Source organism: Canis lupus, chromosome 24, assembly GCF_048164855.1.
Source record: "Canis lupus baileyi chromosome 24, mCanLup2.hap1, whole genome shotgun sequence".
NCBI lineage: Eukaryota > Metazoa > Chordata > Mammalia > Carnivora > Canidae > Canis > Canis lupus.
The window spans coordinates 8,938,764-8,948,548 of record NC_132861.1 but is presented as its reverse complement, the minus strand read 5'-3'; the positions used below and the strand labels follow the sequence as shown (position 1 = coordinate 8,948,548).

At 39.5% G+C, this 9,785-nt stretch overlaps 1 long non-coding RNA gene across 2 annotated transcripts in view; it reads left to right on the top strand.

The window, feature by feature from the left end:
* The first annotated feature begins 1,481 nt into the window (after window positions 1–1,481).
* The window catches only part of LOC140616409 (uncharacterized), a 72,957-nt gene continuing 64,653 nt past the window's right edge, over window positions 1,482–9,785 (top strand). For both annotated transcript variants that reach the window (XR_012016903.1, XR_012016902.1), the window contains exon 1: window positions 1,482–1,600. This is a non-coding gene — a long non-coding RNA (uncharacterized lncRNA). The remainder of the gene's footprint in view (window positions 1,601–9,785) is intronic.

Sequence of the window (9,785 nt, the reverse complement as noted above, 5' to 3'; positions counted from 1 at the left end):
TAGTCAAAGACTAGAAAGTTATTAGCAAAAGAAAAGACAGGATTATTTCAGGCTAGGTTACCCTCCTTTAGGGGATGGCAGGGGGTTTTATCAAGCAGATTACCTCACTAGTGCTGACCAGAAAATTCCAGACTGATTGGTTTAAAATTCCATCCTGGGAGAGGTTGAAACTGCAATTAAGACTTCGTTTGTTATCCTGGAAGCAAGTCATTCTACCTTGGGCCCGTATTTTTCTTTTCTTTTAAATATCTGTAAATGCAATCATAAAGGTCCTTACATGTGAGAGATAGATAGAGATTTCACATAGTCAGAAAAGGAAAAGGTACACAGAAGAGGAGTCAGTGTGTCCATGGAGGTATAGATTTACATGTATTTGGGTATATTCCAGATATATTTTTGTTACTGAGCTGTAATTCTACTCTGCTACGGGTCAGAAAACACATGCTGTATGAGTTCAATCCTTTTACATTTATTGAGAATATTTTTTAACCTGACATATAAGGTCTATACAAGTGAATGTCCCATGTGCCCTTGAAAGTCCTGCTATTGTTGGGTGGAGCATCAGTAAATCTCAATTTGATCAAGGTGGTTGGTGATTTTGTTCAAGCTTTCTATATTATTACTGACTTTCTGTCTACCTGTTCTATCAATTTGTTGAGAAAGCCTTGGTTCTAATTGTTATCTATTTCAGTCTAGAGTTTTTGCTTTATGTATTATGGAACCCTTTTATTAGGTGCTATACATTTATGATTGTTCTATCTTAACTTTTTCCTGTCTCTGGAAGTTTCCTTGTCTTAAAGTCTATCTTGTCTCATATTAATCGTGTCTCTCCATCTTTCTTATGCTCACTGCACGTGATGTCTTTTCCATTGTTTTATTTTCAACCTATTTTGTCTTTGTATTTTAAATGCTTATATGATAGCATATTGCTAGGTGTTGCTTTTTAGGTAATCTCAAATGCTCTACCTTTTGATCAGTGATAAGTCAATTACATTCAATGTAATTAATTTACAATTGGATTTAGGTCTTTCATTCTGTTATTTAATTTTAACTTGCCTTTATTTTTGGTTCCTCCGTTCTTCCTTTTCTGTTTTCTTTTCTGTCAATGAAATGTTTTAGTGCCTTTGGCTTTTTAGGTATTTCTTTTCATTAATTTTGGTGCTCACTCCAGGGATTACAGCATTCATCTTTTACTTATCACAATTTACTTCAAGTTACTATAGGAACCTTGCATCCGTATATGGATCCACATTTGTATTTTAATACTACTTTTGGTTTTTATTTGGTGCAATGCTATTGATTTTTTATATATATGCTGGTTGCAGAAGAGAATGGTTGACCTCTGCTAAAGTGAACTTAGTGAGTCATTTGCCATAGGAAAGTCTGAGGAGGTAGAAAATCTGAGGAGGTAATTGGAATGATGGGGAGGGGCAGGGGTATGACATCATATGGGTAGATTACAAAAGGTAGAGGAGCTTCTGAGAGGTTGTGGCTGTTGGAGAACAGGAGAGAGGAATGTTGTTCCCGAAGGTAGGACAAATCTGAAGTACAAATGTATGTGAGCTGTGGCTTTCAAATGACAAAGAAAATTGGAGAATGGGTGAGTAAAATTTGGAAACTCAATTGAGGCACTTTTTAGTAGTAGATAAAATTAAGAAAAAGTTGTGTTAGTATGGAAAAGTACATTTTCCTGGGACTTTGACTATTGTACACCTGAGTGTAAGCCGAGCTAGGGAAAATCTATCCATGGAAATGTTTTGAGACATTATGGAAAGGAATAGAGTAAAATGAAATAAATAAGCAAAAAACAAAACAAACAAACAAACAAAAAACAAAAAACTGGATGTCACATTGCCATGACTAGCAAATCTAGGTATTAGCCTCACTTTGCAGATGAGAAAAGCAACTTTTTGTTTTTGCATAATATGGAAATTTGGGATGAATTAACAAAATCTTGCCTTGTTATAAAATTTTTACAAACACTAGCAAGTCAATTCTGATATGCTTATTTTTTTTAATGTCTGTTCTTGAGAAAAGTCTTAACTATATTGCACTTGTTCTTGTATTCAAAAAAAGCATTTTAATCACCAGCAGAGGTGCCCGTGGCAAAAGAAAATATGAAGTCCTAAGCGTCTCATTAGACAAACTCTAGGATAGGATCAGTTACATTTAATTCCCAAGGCCCTCTCATTATATTTCTCTTTAAAGGGCTTGTTGCAATATAGTTCTCATGAACTGGGAGGTTGTCTTACCTCGGGAAATTTTAATATTTTATCCGGTCCTTTAATGAGCCTGCCAATATATTTAAAAGGCGAATAAAAATTACATATATTGAGATGATAAAAAATATTTTAAAACATAACCATTTAAGTAAACTTTAAAGTATTTAAATCATTTACCATCGGAAGTAAACTCAAGAAGATAACATTAATTAAAGAAGCTGAGGTATGCTGCCACATAGTATTGTCATAGTTGAAACTGGACATGGTGATTTCCCAGAATCCAGTGGTTGACAACTGAGTGTAATTAGCTACCTTGTATAACCCAAGACTCCTCAGCCAATGGCACTATCAGGGTCACACCAACATTTTATTGTCTCTTGCCCTCATGTGCTGACAGAGTCCCTCCCACCCTTGCAAAGTCTTCCCAAGGTGTGTTTGAATGTTTCTGGGGGTTTCTTATACACATTCCTGAATGAACCTTCTCGTAAATTGGCCACATCTGCCTACTCTATGTCAAAGGCTCATGTAGATGCATATGTGTTGAGGCGGGGAATGTTCCCTTCCAGTCCACATTACACTCTATAAGTCTTGGTGGAATGCAGGACTACTTGTACTCTCTCCTGTTTTATAGAGGCTGTAGGGAAACTGCTCTTTCATGTTTCCTGCAGCCGCTGTCTCTCTGGAATGTGACCTTGGAAGACAGACATGGGATCATCTGTAGGATAAGTAATGCTGTAGCCTAAGTAGCTGCTCTTTTCTGCTTCTATGGTTTGACACATGGCAAGTGGGATGTTTCTGGCTTCTTTGCCCCTTAAGGGAAACTTTCTACAGGGTTAGGCTTTCTGCTCTGGGAAAGCAGATCCATACTCTATGGTTCATCTCTGCATCATCAGAGTAGGCACACGCTAAAAACTTGTCATCTCTCTGCCTGGGGTTCTTAAGTTTTTCCACTAAATAACATTCTTCTGGGGCTGGCCACACAAGCTTGCCAGTTGCCTACATCTTATCTTCGGGACGAGTTAAAACTCTCATTACATTTAAGATGCCTCATGAAATATCATAGTTACTTTAGGCTAAGTTGCTTTTTTCCTAAAGCGGTTGGAAATTGTGACAAAATTTCATTGCCCTTATTGTTACCATTTCAACTTAGGCATCTCCTGATTTCTATCATTTTGTGTTTGGTTTAAATATAGACTAATGTTGGCATTTCAACGATTCAATCATGATGAGATCATTGGCTCTTGCCTTGCCACTAACACACCATATTGGGCTAGTGTTGCCAGAGAAAACACAAGATGCTTAGTCAAATTTGAATTTCTAGTAAATCTAATGAATAATCTTTTAGTATTATTAAGTCTTTGCATTTTGGCAATGGGGCAGAGTCCCAAATTTATACTGAAAATTATTTTGTTTATCTGAAATTCAGATTTATTAGTTGTCCTGTTTTCATTTTTCTGGAAAAATCATTTCTCTGTATTTCTGTTTCTTCATCTATAAAGTAGAATACCAACCTTGTGTATCTCATTAATTTAAAGCTCAGATGACATCAAGTACATTAATGTTTTTTGATAAGTAAAAATGTGCTGTACATATGTGAGACACTACTAGCCATTCAACAAAGGTTTATTGAATATCTACTATTTGCTTTGGCTGATGTTAGCATACATTTGCATAGTGAACTCAAAATAAGCAGAAGACATTTGCTTCTAAGGAGCTTTTCAGAAGTTGAGTTGGACCAAAGGACCTCATGGATTCTGGATTCCTTGCTGGGAACCCTCGGGAATCCTGTGAGCACCCCTGTGGAATGCCAGAAATGTAGGAAACATAATAAAATCCAGAGACAAGGCATTGGAACAAAGAGGAAATTGTCCTTGTAGCATAATATCAGATCCAGTTTCCAAGTTCCAATGTTGTGCATTCTCATTTTTAATCTTAATTTCAGCTTGAATAATAGCTTCAAAAACCAAATTAACATGTTTTCAAATGAGAAAAGCCTCTACAATCCCATAAAATCCAAACATATATATATATAATGGGAGATTATATTGTTTTTTCATTCATTTGTTCATATGTTATGTATTCAATAAATAGTATTGACCACCTCTGCTATGTGCCAAACAATGTGCTCTGTATACAGTATTTAGAGATAAAAAAGAGACAATCTAATTGAGATGCTAGCTTTACATGTTTCTATAAATAGATTCTGAGATTTTGCTTAGAGATTCTAGGCCAGATAAGGTTTGAGTGTGCCCTTGATCTAGGAACCCTCTTTATTCCTGTGGGAGGAATGTCTCTCTTTAATGAACCTTATAGTTGGGTAAAATCACGTGATCCAGATTAGCTGACTAACTCTGGTCTCCCAGAAAGTGACTGATGTTATAAACAGATAACCCTTATTTCTTAAAGTCTAGGAGAAGTCAGACATGTAATGCATATTGTTAATACTGTATGATGAGGGGCTTGTGGAAGGTGCTATAGGAACCAAGGAGAAAGTGTCAGAGAGGGATTTCTGGGCAGCTTTTTAGAGGAGGCAGCCCTGGGAGCTCACCAGGGTGTGAACGTGGGAGACTATTGCTGGTGCAATGAACATCTTGTGCTTCTAAATAGCATTTGTCGTACTCTGCCTTATGGCTTTCTGCTGTCCTGCCTCAGACTATAGGCTCCTCCAGGCCTGAGAGGTCTGTGTCTTGTCTTTGCATCCCATCATCTAGCAGTCTTTCAAATTGCTATTTTAGCTCAATGTGCTGAAGTTGCACTAATAACTTTTTTGAACAGACTTCATAATAATGAGATAGTATACATTAATAGGCAGCGTGAAGTCAAAGACTTTGGTTCAAATGTTGGTTCACCACTCACTGGGCCATATAGTTTTGAGTATGACTCCCTCCCTGAAACTTTTCTTTATGAGAAAAAATAAGATATACTTCATATGTTGTTTTGAAGACTATATAGTTAGATGTTCAGTACTACTGGTTTAATCAGAGACCTCTTATTCCGTATTAATTCCCCATCTCCACCTATAATATGCTTCTTACACTGACTTGGAATTTAGTTGCTACATTTGTTGGAAGAAAAATTTAGGAACCTGGAATACAACCACCTAAACAATAAAAATTCTGCTAGTGTGAAAAATAATTATGTTTACAGCTTTATACACATTCATATACATTGTGATATATCCACACATTGCCAGGAGATCATGTGTAGATAATTCTCTTGGGAAGATGCTTTTGTTGGCTGATGGTCATGCATGATTCCCAGATGTATTCTGGTGATGCAGCATCTGGGAATCAGGAAGCTATTTGCAGTATACCATGAACATTTGAAGTGTTAAATTAAAAAAATATACCGAATATGCATTTTGCTGTGGAATCATTGTAGATAAAGAGTAACCCATGAAGGCTCAGGGTGTGATCCCAGGGTCCTGGGATTAAGTCCCCCATAGGGCTCCCCATAGGGAGCCTGCTTCTCCCTCTGCCTGTTTGTCTGTGTCTCTGCCTCTCTGTGTCTCTCATGAATAAATAAATAGAATCTTGAGAAAAAAAAGAATAACCTATGAGAAGTGGTTTTAAAAATAATTTTTGGAAAAAGCTAAGTATTCTCTCCATGAGTCCCTATGGATCAGTAAGAGCTGGCTGTTGAATGAGGGACGTGGTAGGATACCTATATTCCTTGGCGGCAGAATTTGATTAACCCATTTCAGTGAAAATCCGTCCTAATCATTTAAAGAATTCCTTAAACTGGTATCTTTCTAATAAGACACAGCCCTGAGAGAGGTGGGTCATTTTGGGGAATAGCTAATTTCTGGAATAACAGAAGACTTAATTTAAGCACTCAGGACATTATTAAAAGATATAAAAGGCTTCATTCCTCTTACTGTTCCACCCACATCAACACCATTTTTAAAAAAGATTTAAGAGCAGCCCGGGGTGTGATCCTGGAGACCTGGGATCAAGTCCCGTGGCGGGCTCCCTGTGTGGAGCCTGCTTCTCCCTCTGCTTGTGTCTCTGCCTCTTCTCTCTGTTTGTCTCTATGAATAAATAAGTAAAAAATCTTTTAAAAAGATTTAAAAAATTTATAGATTGATGAGAGACACACAGAGAGAAGCAGGGACGTAGGCAGAGGCAGGCTCTCCATGGGGAGCCTGATGCGGGACTCAATCCCAGGACCCCAGGATCACAACCTGAACCAAAGGCAGAGGCTCCACCACTGAGCTACCCAGGTGTCCCTCAACATCATTTTTGAAGAGGGAAATAATTAATTCCGTATCAAGGCTCCTTATCTTATGAACCCTCCAACTGCCTGTTCCTGCCAGGGACCAAAGAGAAGAAGCTGAGACTCAAGCATTGTCTTTGATGGAGAGTGTTTCCCACTTTCTATCCTGGTTCAGCATCCAAGAGTCAACTTCAGACTTGGTCAGTGGATGGAAGTGTTTTTATGTCTCCTCCTCTCCTTATGTCATCTCTCTTGATTAAAACACCAAGGACAGAGGGCTTCAGTGGCTTGATCTGTGAGTTAACATACCTGGGAAAGACTAATTAAGTAAGACAGTGTGAGAGGGTCCTGTGGGACTAAAGAAAGCCTGGTTCCTCTGAAGAATGTTGCAGCATAACTCCCTGCTGTATTCTCCTTTCTGGCCACATTTCCTGGCATACCCTCTCTCTCCCAAACATCCTGTGCTCCAGCCATGTTGAGCTGTTAATGATGATACTATGACCTTGAGGGGAATTCACAGAGCTGCAAAACAGAAATATATTCCAAGCACATTTTTAAAAAGATTTTATTTATATATTTGACAGAGTTAGCATAAGTAGGAGGAGCGGCAGGCAGCAGGAGAGGGAGAAGGAGAGGCAGACTCTCTGAAGAGCAGGGAGCCCTATGTGAGGCTTTATCCAAGGACCCTGGAATCATGACCTGAGCTGAAGGCAGACACTTAACCAACTGAGTCACTCAGGAGCCCCCAAACAGATCTTGTATTTGCATATGCTATTTCTTTGGCTTAGATTATCCTTCACCCCAGTATCTGTAGGAAAGCTCCTATTCATCCTTAAAAACCCTCCCCAGTATCACCTCTTCTATAAAGCTTTCATCAACATTCCAAGGCAGTTACTCAGTTCTTTTCCTGGGCTCCAACAGCAGATTTAATATCTCATAGTACTTATCACACCTTTTTATATTTTACTTGCTTATCTGTCTGCTCCCTGGGGCACCCATCATTAGTTGCCTACCAAAAACCTTTCTCCACCTTTTCTTACTGATAGAAACTTGATATTTTTCAGGTATTCAGCCTCAAAGAAGATTGGACTTCTTTCTCTACCCCTAGGGGTGAATTTTGGTTGCCTTATGCCAACAATGGCAATTCTAGTCTGCCTGCTAGTAACTGGCTTCAGCTGGAGTGTGAGATGCAATGCTGGCCAGTGGAGTCAGCTGTGGAGGTGTTTCCCCAGCTTGTTTGTGCATGTGCATGACCTGGGATTCTGCAGATTCTGATTCTGGCGGCCTGGGGTGGGGCCTGTGGGTCCCACACGCTGTCCATATGAGACCACCTTTTGAGTTGTAAGCCAAGGGGCTTCTATGTTAAGCTTCTTTACTTTTAGAAAGAGACCTGAGAGGATAATGGGTCCTTTCATGTCTCCAAAAGTGGGTCACCCGAAGCTGCTGTGTGAAGTGTGTCACCTAAAGCTGCTGCTGGCATCCCGTGAATGCCAAGGAAGTAGCGAACGTGCTGGCAATGGCAGAATGGGAAGATGGAGAAAAGCAGAGGCTGTTAAAATGTTGAATTAAGCAACCCTGGAGCAGTCCATCCTTTGTACATTTTATTGTTTATGTTCCAGGAGGTATTGCTTTATACAATTATATATTTTATGATTCAATTATTTATATATGTGTGTGTGTGTGTGTGTGTGTGTGTGTGTGTATCTACAGTGCCATGATGGGTTTGCTCATCAATGTTTGAAAGCACTAGCCTGGCCAAAGGCCAGTTGTTCCTTGGGGGTACTATGCACCTGCACTGCACTCACAGGAAGCGAAGCTGGTTCCTCGAGCCCTGTTATCCCTGCTCCCATTATTTCTCTCTCCAGTCCCCAAGCCCTATGCTCACCAATGCAGCCTATGAGCTGTTTCTGACTTGGAAGAAACAGCACGAAGTGCTCTCTTCATTCAACTATTTCTTATACTTTGTGCTGATACTTTGAGCCACATGAGTGGACTGTCCTCTTGTGGGCTGACTCCCAGAGAGACCACACAGATCCCAGCCAGGGGCAATTTGACTCCTGGGTCCTGCTCTCTGTGCTCGCTTCAGTGGGACATGGACCAAAGTCAGGATTTGTGGCTCAAGGGGCCTTAATCAGTTAGCAGCCTGGAGTTTTGAACCAGATCTGGCATCATCTGCTTCTTGGAGTGCTGCTGAAGGAGCACATTTAATGACAGGACTTCAGTTCTGAGCCTGAGACATCACTCTGGAAACTGTTGGGAGGAACGCCCTATAAAAACACTCTTGGGATGGTGCATAGAAACCCAGTTCCTCATCTCTTTCCTCTTTCCATATTCTAAGCCCTACTTTCCATCCCTGACCCCTGGGGCTCTGCCAATCTGGGCAGTTGTTTGAGGTGCTGATGGAAAAGACATCAGTAACTTACATTCTTCCCATGCAATCTCTCTCCACATTCAACCTGTGTTCCAGCCAAAGTGAAGCCTCTGTAATTTCTCACCTCTGGACATTCCCCTACAATGCACCTTTCATCTGAAATTGCTTCCCCCACCCAGCTTCTGCATGAGGAGATCCTATCCATATGCTAAGGTGGAGCTCTCACACTGTCCACACTATGAAAACTTGCTCAGTATCCACTGCCAGAATTAATTGTGCTTTCCTCTGGACCCCTCAGGGTTTTGTTTGTGCCTCTTTTTGAGCACATGTCGTATGCTACCTCATTGTAGTTGTTTGGGTTTCTGTCTGGCCTCTTATGTGTACTCCTGAACTCCCTGCAACTGGATTTTATTCATCTTTATTTAGCAAACTTCTGGACATGCAGCAAGTGCTACTACACACATTGTAGGATTGATATGCTATTATTTTCAGGGTTAAAAATGGCCAATGACCCATATAATCAATTGATTTTCAACAGGGGTGCCAACACCACTCACTGAGGGAAAGGACGGTCTTATGAACAAAAGGTGTTGCGAAAATGCATGTCCATACACAGAAAGATGAAGCTGGACCCTTTATGCTATATACAAATTTAACTCTGATGGATCGGAGACCCAAATGTAGAGCTAAAGCTATAAAACTCTTTGAAGAAATAAAATAAAATAAAATAAAACTCTTTGAAGAAAACATAGGGGAAAAGTTTCATGACATTGGATTTGGTGATAACTTCTTGTTAATGATACCAAAGATAGCCAAAATAAAATGGATAAATCAGATTTTATCAAAATTAAAATTTTGTGTATCAAAGGACACTGTAAATAAAGTGAAAAGATGATCCACAAAATGGAAAAAGAAATTTGAAAACATGTATTGGATAAGGAATTAATATGTAGGATATATAAGAAACTCTTAGAACT